General features: G+C 38.4%; 1 pseudogene; it reads left to right on the forward strand.

The window, feature by feature from the left end:
- Nucleotides 1-10,905, forward strand: part of LOC102431248 — a 28,035-nt pseudogene extending 17,130 nt beyond the window's left edge.
- The last annotated feature ends 225 nt before the right edge of the window (nt 10,906-11,130 follow it).

Raw genomic sequence — 11,130 nt, forward strand, 5'->3', positions numbered from 1 at the left:
GCTCCCATCACTGGGCAGGCAGAGGGACTCCACTTGTGCACCAATTCGTGCAGTGGGCTTCTAGTAATGTATATAGCAATTAGGCAGTTCTTTGAGAAGATTGAGGCTCAGGATGACAGAGGGCCCTACTGATGCAGTGACTCAGAAGAGTGTCCAGTGGGAGGAAGCATGTGGTAACAGGAGCACAGCAACTGGCAGTCTTTAAAATTCCATCATCTTCTAGAAATACAGTGGGGCCTTGACTTACGAGTTTAATTCGTTCCGAGACCGAGCTCGTTAAGGAGCCCATTAACTCAAATTACTCTATCAACTCAATGCAAAAAATCGGCCGAGAGACAGCTGGTATCTCAAAAAACTCGTTAGTCGGGACACTCGTAAGTCAAGGCCCCCCTGTAATCGTTTTTTTAAAAAATCATCCTCAAGATGATAGCACTGATAGACATAAAGCTGATTCTTGGCAGTGAACTACACTTTATTGCCCTACATACAACATTTGCTTTATCCATGCTCTTCTGAGACATCTCATCATTGACATTGTCATTTCTCATTGGCATCTGCAACTCACCTTCAATGGGCAGTTGATTGGTCTTTCTAAAAATATAAATCTAACCATGGTACAGCCATCTCCCACCTCCCTTTTTTAGCAAAGTTATCTATATTATATTTTAACAAAAAATATTTGTCCTATATTATCATTTTTAAATACAAAGCAGAATGAGTAATACATAAAGTACAGGAACTTCATTATACTATACTTCTTGAATTTTATTTATTTTCAGAGTTAAATTTTTATTTACTTATTTTCTCTTGATTTTATTTTATTATTATTTATCCATCATCATTTATCTCCCATATACTCTCTTCCATTTACACCCACCCACCCATCTCCTGCAGTCACTACACTGTTGTATACTTATTGACTTTTAAAGATTACACATTATTTTGGGATCATTTTCTTTCTGCTTTTAAATTTTGCAAGTATATTATTTTTTTAAAGTGATTGTGTATTAATCAGGATAGGTTTGTTCAACTATAGTAACAAACAAACCCTTATATCTCAGAGGCTTAATACAAAAGTTGGTCTCTGGCCCTATCTGGTTTGGCTCAGTGGATAGAGTGTCGGGCTGCAGACTGAAGTGTCCCGAGTTTAATTCTGGTCAAGGGCACATGGCCAGATTGTAGGCTCAATCCCCAGTAGGGGGTGTGCAGGAGGCAGCTGATCAATGATTCTCTCTCATCATTGATGTTTCTATCTCTCTCCCTTTCTCTCTGAAATCAATAAAAATATATATTTTTAAAAAGTTAATCTCTGACTCATACAAAATTCTCTGCTGATCTAGTGACATTTTCCAAGAACTGATGAAGGATTTCAGAATACTGGCTGACACATTGTAGCAATGCCACCTACACATGTGGCCTGCCAGAGTCACCGTGGAGAGATTTGGAAGATGCACTAGAGCTATTATCTTGTCTCAGCCCTAAAGTGACTCATATCCCAGACTATTGGCTAGAATAAGACCCTTCATCTATAGTAAAGGAGCCTAGGAAGTGTTGCTTTAGGTGTTTCCAGAAAGGCAAGAACAAGATATGAAATATTTTTCAGTAGGAATTTCTGTAACCGATTATGGTGGTAGATGGTAAATTAATTTCTTAGTGCCATGCAATGGCAAAAGAAAAATATAGCACCCTATGTGAGCACCCCACTTAATCTGGGAAAATTTATCAGTGCATAAATGGCAAAGTATGGGAAATGCATTCTTACGAAACCCAAACATTATAGCTTGGAATACATAGTTCTTCAAGGTCTGACCTTGCCAACACCTCCAGGATTATCAGCAGACATCCCCTGATATGAATCTTACTTCTTAGCTTGTAGCATTGCACTTCATGATCACATACCCTGTGTCAGTTATTCTCTATGCTTTGTTCTATCTTCCCTTTAAGTCTTCTATTAAGCATTACCTATTCTATGATCCTCCCAGACAGTGCACTCGTACCCCTCCATTAACATTTATCTCTCTATGGGCCATTATTTGTAGACATCCTGGATTTCTCAATAGAGCATGAGTTTTTTGAGGAAAGTTGCCAAGTGTTTTTCATCCCTATAAACCCAGAACCCACTAGATTTCAGGATTTGGTTCTTAATAAGTACTGGAGAAAAGCTTGGTTCTGTTGATCAAGACTGTTCTTATTTATATTTTAATAAATTTTTGAAAGGGTCTCAAAGAATGGCTTAACTCTACTAAGTATACTGTCCTTTGGCTTAAGTAACTTTGAAATGCCACCAATCTATCAGCTCTTATCTTAGTTCCTCCTTAATGTCATCCTGGTCCTTGTGACTGTTCCAGCTCCATGCCCACCTAGCACACAGCCCTGTCCCAACTTGCTCTGCACTGTGGGGCTTGTGCTGATCTTATGATGTTCCAGTGAAAATGTTAATGAGGTCCTTATTTTTCAAAAAGTTGTCCAGAGCTATGGTGAATTTGCTTTGATTATAACCTGATGGCATGATCTAGCAGCATTTTTTAAACTTATTGGCTGCACGGTGAGAAATCAAACAATATGAAGACATGGACCACATTTGTTCCCTTCCAAGAGTCTCTGCAGATGTGTAGGAGAGCAAGGAAAGATTGAAAGCAATGAGGGCACTTCTCTTGAGAAATATTCGCAGAACTCAATTCACTACATTGCATACCAACTCTTTACAAGGCTATACCTTGGATAAAGCAAGATCATTCCCTCTGGACTCACAATCAGAGTATTCGCTGGTGACACAAAGGAGTGAACAGACCAGTATACCAAAGGAAGCTACAGGACAAATTCTCCTCCAAGAGAGGCACCAATACTGAGGTGTGAGCATGCAAAGTAAAAAAATTACTGACTCACCCTCTCATGTTCTATAACAGCTACTGATGAGTTGGTTTTTAAGTGAACCCTAACTTAAAAAAATAGTCAAGTACTGAGCAAGACACAATTCGTGATTCTTGGCGTGGTTTGTATTATTGACTCCCTGGGTCTGGGATAGTATTGAAAAGGGAAGTATCTATAAACAGAATGAATAATGTGTAATAATATATTCTATGTTTATTTTTACATCAGATATTTGGAATGTTGGCACTAGTAAGAAACTAATTTAATTTTGATTTCCTTTTGAACCCGTGATGTTGTAACCCCTCCACCCCCCACCCCCACCCCCGCTAAATGAGCCATATTCTGAGTCATGAAAATTAGCTGGTGCCATAGTTATACCAAGGTTGTGTTTTTTTAATACATCTCTCTTAATTAACAGAATCTTTGATGTTTGCTGGCAATTTTATTTTATGGAAAGGCCAATAATAATAATGTACCCATTTGAAATTGACCACCTAATCTACTTCTAAAAGTTTTTTATCTTTGGATTGATTTGCACTTCTCAACCAATTATGGAGATGGTCAGATATTATTATACCCATTTTACAGATGAGGACATTGAAACTGGGACCTTGGAGACTTGCACAAGTAGGTAAAAATGACTCCCACACCAAGTCTCTGAAGATGCCTCCAATCACCAGTAACCGTAATGGTTCAGTTCTTATAACACAGGCTTTCTCAAGTTGGGCACTATTGACATGGGGCCAGATAATTCTTGGTTGTGGGACCTGTCCTGTGCCTTGTAGTATGTTTAGCAGCATTCCTGGCCTCTACCCCTAGGTGCCAATAGCAGTCTCTCCCTAACCCCCCGCCCGGCTTGAGATAAGCAAAAAAATATCCCCTAGGCAGTGGTTCTCAACCTTCCTAATGCCGCGACCCTTTAATACAGTTCCTCATGTTGTGGTGACCCCCAACCACAACATTATTTTCGTTGCTACTTCATAACTGTAATTTTGCTACTGTTATGAATCGTAATGTAAATATCTGATATGCAGGATGTATTTAGGCGACCCCTGTGAAAGGGTCGTTCGGCCCCCAAAGGGGTCGAGACCCATAGGTTGAGAACTGCTGCCCTAGAGGATAAAATCACCTGTGGTTGAGAACCACTACAGTAAGAGAATCAGGCTTCATGACAAATGGATTCTTCTGTTTATGTGGCTTCCTTTCTCCTGGCTTTGTGCTACAGAGACCTTCACTCGTTGAAACATTGTAATAGGCTATATGGATTGGCCTTTCACTATGATTTGATGGCATGATTAAGTAGCAGTTTTCAGCTATGGACCCCACAGACAAAATGCAAGCTACATGAGGGCAGGGACCACATCTGTTCCTTCAATAAGTTTTTTTTCAGTAAATGGAAAATGGACCACCGGTATCACCATGGACCTAACAAGTTACACACTTTACACTCATTATATGACTTCATTTTCTAACCATGTATATATTACATATTAATAGGCCCATTTTACAGATTAGGCAAAGTTTAGAGAAACAATGATTCTAAGTGGATCAGCCTGCATTTAGGACCCAGGTCAATCTGATTAGAGAGTTATCTATATGTGATCTTTTGTGCCAGTGTTGTTTAAATTGTAGTTTCACACCCTTATTAGATTATGAAATAAAGTTTTTGTGTGTGTCAAAACTAGCGTCTTTCTTTCTAATGATATAGAATAAAATGAAATAAAAAGGAAATGAAATAAATGAAATAAAATAAAATGAAATAAATATCAAGTAGTTGAATATTAACTGTAATCGAAAATATTTAAAAATTAAAAAACATAAATAAAACAATACTTAAAGAAAACATCAAAGTGAATTACACTATTAAGGTTAAGATATTGTTTGATAAGACTTTTGTTTCACTGAGCGTGTGTGTGTTTTAGTAGTTCATAATGCAAAATATACTTCTTCCATTTTCCCTGTGGGTCAGAAACATTTTAAAAACACTGTCATACTATCTATTTTTTGTCTTCTAGTGGCTAGAAAATGTTTGCTTGGCATTTTCAAATTAACTCATTTTCTAAAATTGGAAGTTTGTTCTCCCACTAGCCCAGCCTACTTATTATTTTGTCCATCTGGTATACCTGTGCTGATATGGAATCTGGGGAAAGTTGAGGAAGAACTTTAAAAAGTGGATGCCAGGGATACTTACCAGGTGCAGGAACTGGAAAGACTGGTGTTGCACACACACCCATTTGGACTTTCCACTGGGGGATTCCTAGGTTTCCAGAATTCTGAACTTTCACTGATGTGACATGTTTGGAAAGATGCATTTCCCTTATATTCCAGGCTCCAGTCTTATTTCTTAAAGAAAACCATGATCAGTGATCCTATCACCAGAATTTAACAGGGAGTCAAATGGTAAAGGAGAAGCATGGTTTGTAGAGTCCCAACTCCAGCAAAACAGAGTGTAGAAGGATGGGTTTTGAGCTGAATGATAATCACGTACTAACCAACATAATTTCTTATACATTCTTCCAGAATCCATGGATATTTTCTTTTCTTTTTTATATGATTTTAACACTGTTACCATCTGACCTTTTTCTATTATTTTGGAAATCTTTCTATATCAACATACCTAACTATTTCCTTTCTTTAACTATTGAATATCATTCCACTATATAGTTTAACAGTCTAAAAATAAACATTTTGCAGTAGCTGCTACTGCTTCTTCCTCTTCTCCTTCATCTCCTTTCCTTCTTCTTTCTTCTCCTCTTCTTTCTTCTTCTCTTCTCTTTACTCTCTCTCACCATTACCATGTTTTTGTATTTATGGAAGTATATCTAAAAGTTTTTAGAGCAGTTTTGTGGGAATAAGTGCACCTGTTTTAATTTTCATAGATGTTGCTAAGTTGCCCTTCAAGATCATAAAAATTTCTTTTACACTTCATATTGGAACACATATTTTTGCAATAGACCAATCAACATTGTATAATAAACACCTTCACATTTTTGCCATTTTTAAGGTAGTAAATCATATCTTGTTAACTTATTTTGCATTTTTCAATTATGTATAAGATTGAATGTCATTTCATTTATTGTAAAACCTTTGTATTTCTTTTCCATTTTAAGCCTTTGCTTCACCTTTTTTTATTCTTTTGGTATTTTTCATATTGATTAATAAAACCTCCTTACACATCGAGGGCATTAGCTCTCTGTAACACGCATTACAAATATTTTTCCTGTTTAGTAACTCTCTGTGACTTAATTCTTTCGATTTTGAAATGTTAATTCAAAAATTATATACATTTCCCACTACAAATTATATTACCAGTTACTAATGTTCTCTTTCTAGAACCTTATCTTTAATTACATTCGAGTTGTGTGCAAATTGTATTGGGATAAAGAGAAAGAGAAACATGTTTATTTTTAAAAAGACAAACCAGTTTTTCTGGTGCTTTTTATTAAACACTCCAGTACTTTTTTTGCTGATCTCAAATGATTTCTTGACACATATTCAATTCCCATGTGCCTTTTTTGCATAATTTCGAGACTGTCATTTTCTGTTTATCAAAACATATTATTTCCAGAATGTCATTTAAAAAAAGTTAGCTACTCCTTTCACAATTATTTAAATTTGTTCACACCAATTTGAATCCACAAATGGAAGTTGATTAAGTGCTGGGGAGAGTTTTCTCTGAAGGTCTTATTCAAAGTGATCTTTTGAAAACTTAACTACTATAGAAAGTTACTGATTTTTCTTTGAAGTCTTTCACTTCTTTGTAGTTTTCTCTTTATGTATAATGCAAGGGTGTGCAAAATATGTTTACGGTTGTAATACAAGGAAATAATATAATAATCAATAAATAATGATACAAGAATAAATTGTTTTGTGTACCCACACCTGTAAACCTATTTGCCCACCCCTGTATTGTATTTGAACTGGAAGGTTTTGGGGTGGTTTACATCATTGTCATTCAGCACTTTAATAAACAATTTTTTAAGATACTACTCTATATGGGCACTATTTTAAATGCCGGCCATACAGCAGTGAACAATTCATATGGATCTTCACAGTAATATTGGAGTGGGTTGAGAGAGACCCAATTGTTCAAAATAACAGAATTCAGATGTTATGATGAAAATAACCAGGGCCAGAGAACAATTGAGGAGCAATTGAGAACAATTGACTGTCCGAGTGTAAAGGGAGTCACCGTGTTCCTGTTCTTCTGCACTGTCCAGGGCTGAATTGCCACATCCCAGGTCTTAACAGATATTTACTGAAGGAGTGAATCCACCGAAGATGGCCGGAGGTTCTGGCCTTGGCCCTGGGAAACACTTCAGTTTATGTTGTCTTTAAAGTTCTATTATGAGGAGCTGTTTAGACAAGGTCTATGGAAGATTTTTACTTTGAGGAGGAAAGAGATTTCCCTTCAGTTTTTATTCATTACTTATTGCAAAAGCGATTTTGCAATGACTGATTTCAACATTTCTCCCTGAGCTTCTAACCCACCCTGGTCCTGAACAAGCCTGAGCAAGTTTCCAGAAACAGGGTTTTTCCTTCTAGCCCTACCTCCCAATCTGCCAGAGAAAGCTTTGCATATCCACACCTGTGTGGGGAACAGAATGGAAGTGAGAAGTGAAAACTAGCCCAGAGGACCCAGATGATGTAGATTCTGAATAGTCAAAAGGTTTCCTGCAGAGAGATTGCAAAAGCTCACACTGAAGAAAAAAAAAAAACTCACATTCTGATATTGTCTCTGAGGCTGGATTTGCTGTGGGTTATACATGAGCCCCATCTTGTGCTTCCTCCAAAATATTTCCACTGTACAATTTCAAACACACTTAAGAAACTTCCTTTTGATTGATTAGTTGAGTAACAAAATACACAGCGGAAAAATCAGAATAGATTAAGTGATGACTGAGTCTTTGACCAGTTTCTTCTTTTTCTGTTCTTATGTATTTGCTTTAAAGATTGAATGCTATTGGCTTTTTTTTTTGCTGTAGTTTCTTCTTATACTTATTGATCTCTACTAGCATTATAATCATTAATACTTGAGATGAATTTTTCTCTTTGATGTGCCCTACTTGTCAATCAACAGTCCTTTAAACTCTATATTCTTTCTTTCACTCTTGACATGTGCCATTGTTCTCCACTCTGAATGCCTCCCCTGCTGTTCTCGAAAGCTGCTCAGAATCACTAAGAGGGTATATTGCAGTATCAAGTACCATGGCTTCAGGCTCCGCCACAGCTGCCCACTTTCTAAAAGCTCCCTTTATTCTTTGCAACCGCACTATCCAATTCAGACTGACAAATATCGGTTCCTTCCCCCTTACCTTTCATGTAAAAAACAAAACTAAACAAGACACAAAACCTGAAAGTGTAATAAATCCCTCCCTCTGCAGAGTGTACATTAATACACCTTGTAATTGCCCTTCCCTGTTGGTTTTAGTTCTTTGCTCTTTATTCTTTTCTTCAGTACTCCAGCTTCCTCCGCATTATTATTCGCAGCCTTGAAATCCAAGTTGCAAATGCAGAAAACATGCCCACCCATTTAGGACAAACCCGCTCCCATAAAGAGGCCAGAGCGTAGCATCTGCTAGTACTGCTCACTAAAAGCACTCATCACTTGATTCATGAGAAAGAAGCAGGTCTTAGATTCAAGGCTAATGAGCTATGAGCTTGAGAGAACACAAGGAGGTTGGGGGAAGTGCACTGTATAGTAGTAGATTTTATATATATATATATGGTATATTGTTCTACCAGCCACTGTACTTACCCACATGGAGAAATATTGAAAGACTGCCAACCACTGCCTCTGGGCAGCTCTCACTTGGTGTATAATTCGGTGCTGCTTCTCTACTGCTCTGTTTGCCAATTATAAATAAGAATAGCTACTAGTATATTACACTGTATACAATGAACACTTGAGAAGAGTGGCCTTGGGCAGGTCATTTAAAGCAAATGCAAAGATTACCCCATCTCGAGAGCAGAGTTTTGTGGATGAACGGCTGCTCTCCCATACTGCCGGCAGTATTGGAATAAAGGCTCACATGTGATTCAACCATCTCTGCTTAATTGGCTCAAGTAGTGACAGGCAGCATGGACCCACTGATTGTCCAGTTACATATTCTGGAGACCACGGAAGGATATAAGCAAGAGACTCCTCTGGGAGAATCAAAGGCTCCATCTGGGAAATTTGTACCATTTCAAAGCTCGATGCTCTAATTCAGCAAAAGAGAGGAACAACATCGAAGAATGGCAAGTAGTGTCCTGGAGCAAAGGAGAACCCAGAGCATAGAGAGGAAGCAAGAGAGTGAGCCACGTTATCATTAGTAGAATTTTTCAGTGCTGTGCTTGGAACAGTGGAGTATTCTGGTTCAGTCTCCTCTTGTTTTATCGAGTGTCTATTCCTGTACTTCAGTCAGTAACTGCCCAAATTATTGGTGATCTGCCTCTACATGGAGATGTTTGGTTGTGGCTGGAATTCTTCCTCACATCAATGTTCAGTGCTCTCTGGGTGCTCCCCCTGTTTGTGCTTAGCAAAGTTGTGAATGCCATTTGGTTCCAAGATATAGCTGCCCTGGCATTGGAGGTATCAGGGAGAAAGCCTCACCCATTCCCTAGTGTTAGCAAAATCATTGCTGAAATGCTCTTCAACCTTCTGCTTCAAGCTATTTTCCTCATCCAGGGGATGTTTGTGAGTCTCTTTCCCATCCACCTTGTTGGTCAGCTGGTTAGTCTCCTGCATATGTCCCTTCTCTACTCACTATACTGCTTTGAATATCGTCGGTCCGAAATTTACTGTCGGCCATTGTCGGGTCCGAAATTTACTGTCGGCCATTGTTGGGTCTATCTGGGATATTGGGTGCTGCAAATCAGAACTGAAAGGGTAAACTTATTAAACCTAAACCTGTGATTGGTGTTTTTCTGTCATTTTAAAGAGACAGTATTGGGGGAGAGGGCAGATTTCAAAACACTTGTACAATTTTAAAATGTCATAATTAAACGTGAGCTGGTTTCACACATGCACACACACACACACACTCTACTAAGTGGAATATGTGAACTATAAGTGCTCTTTACTTCACATAGGTCATTGGACAGGAATCAAGCCTTTCCTTATAAGGAAACTGTGTTGTTATTTTATAGAACAATTCAAATGAGCATTAAATTCTTCCAGTGCCCCTTTATGGATGTGAATGGACCTTTTTCTAGAATTCAGGGATTCTAGATGGATAGGACCTTAAGGACAGAATTAGAATACAGAATTTGTAAGGATGTTTTCGGAAGCAATATCCAATGACTTTATGACCCACTAGTCTTTTGTTACAGAACAGTCCCTCAGCATCAGCATCACTGGCATCACCTGAGAGCTGGGTAGAACAGCAGGCCTCACTCACCTGCTCTCTCTGAATATACATTGTAACAAGATCTTTGGGTGATTCATGTGCATATGCAAGTTTGAGGAGCCCTGATCTACCCTAACCCCTTTATTTTCCTCAAGTACAAACTAATATTTAAAGAAACACAGTATGTTGCCCAAGGTCGCTGAGTCAATTTGTAGTCAGGACTCTCTGCAGTACAGAGGTGTTCTGTATCTGCGCTCTCCACTGCCACTTGCGCTTATCGAGCACTGGAAATGGGGCTGGTGCAACTAGAGAGCTGGAGGAAGAGTTATGTCTTCATCTCTAGGGCATAGTAACCACTCGACTTTAACATGGAAAGAGGAGCTTTGGGGCTTTTGTTTGAATAGCTAGCATAGTGGCAGTTTTTTCAGCTCATGTTCTTGTAAAATTATTTGCTTTTGTTGCAGTTTTCAGAAAGACTGCACTAGAAAAAACTCTGGATTGTCATTTATGAACTGGGAGAAAAAGCAGTGAGCCTTTATGATCATCTGGGAATCTACCAGTTCTTTTGAAAGGATATAAACAAGGCAGTAACCTGCTATCCCTTATGCAAATGCCATATCCTTGTTTTTGTGTTTGTTCTTAGAATTTTTCAGAAAAGGATGAACAGTCTGCTACTACTTGTGCTTCCCCTGGCTATGAGTGAGTGAAACTTTAAATTGGCTAATTTTAAAAATATATATTGCAGCCCAGCTAGACTGGCTCAGTTGGTGAGCATCGTGCTGTGCACCAAAAGGTTGCCAGTTCGATTCCCGGTCAGGGTGCATACCTGGGTTGCAGGTTTGGTCCCTGGTATATATGGAAAGCAACCAATTGACATTTCTCTCTCACATCGATGTTTCTCTCTCCCTCTCTCCCCTTTCCTCTCTCT

Source organism: Myotis lucifugus, unplaced genomic scaffold (assembly GCF_000147115.1).
Source record: "Myotis lucifugus unplaced genomic scaffold, Myoluc2.0 scaffold_42, whole genome shotgun sequence".
Lineage (NCBI taxonomy): Eukaryota > Metazoa > Chordata > Mammalia > Chiroptera > Vespertilionidae > Myotis > Myotis lucifugus.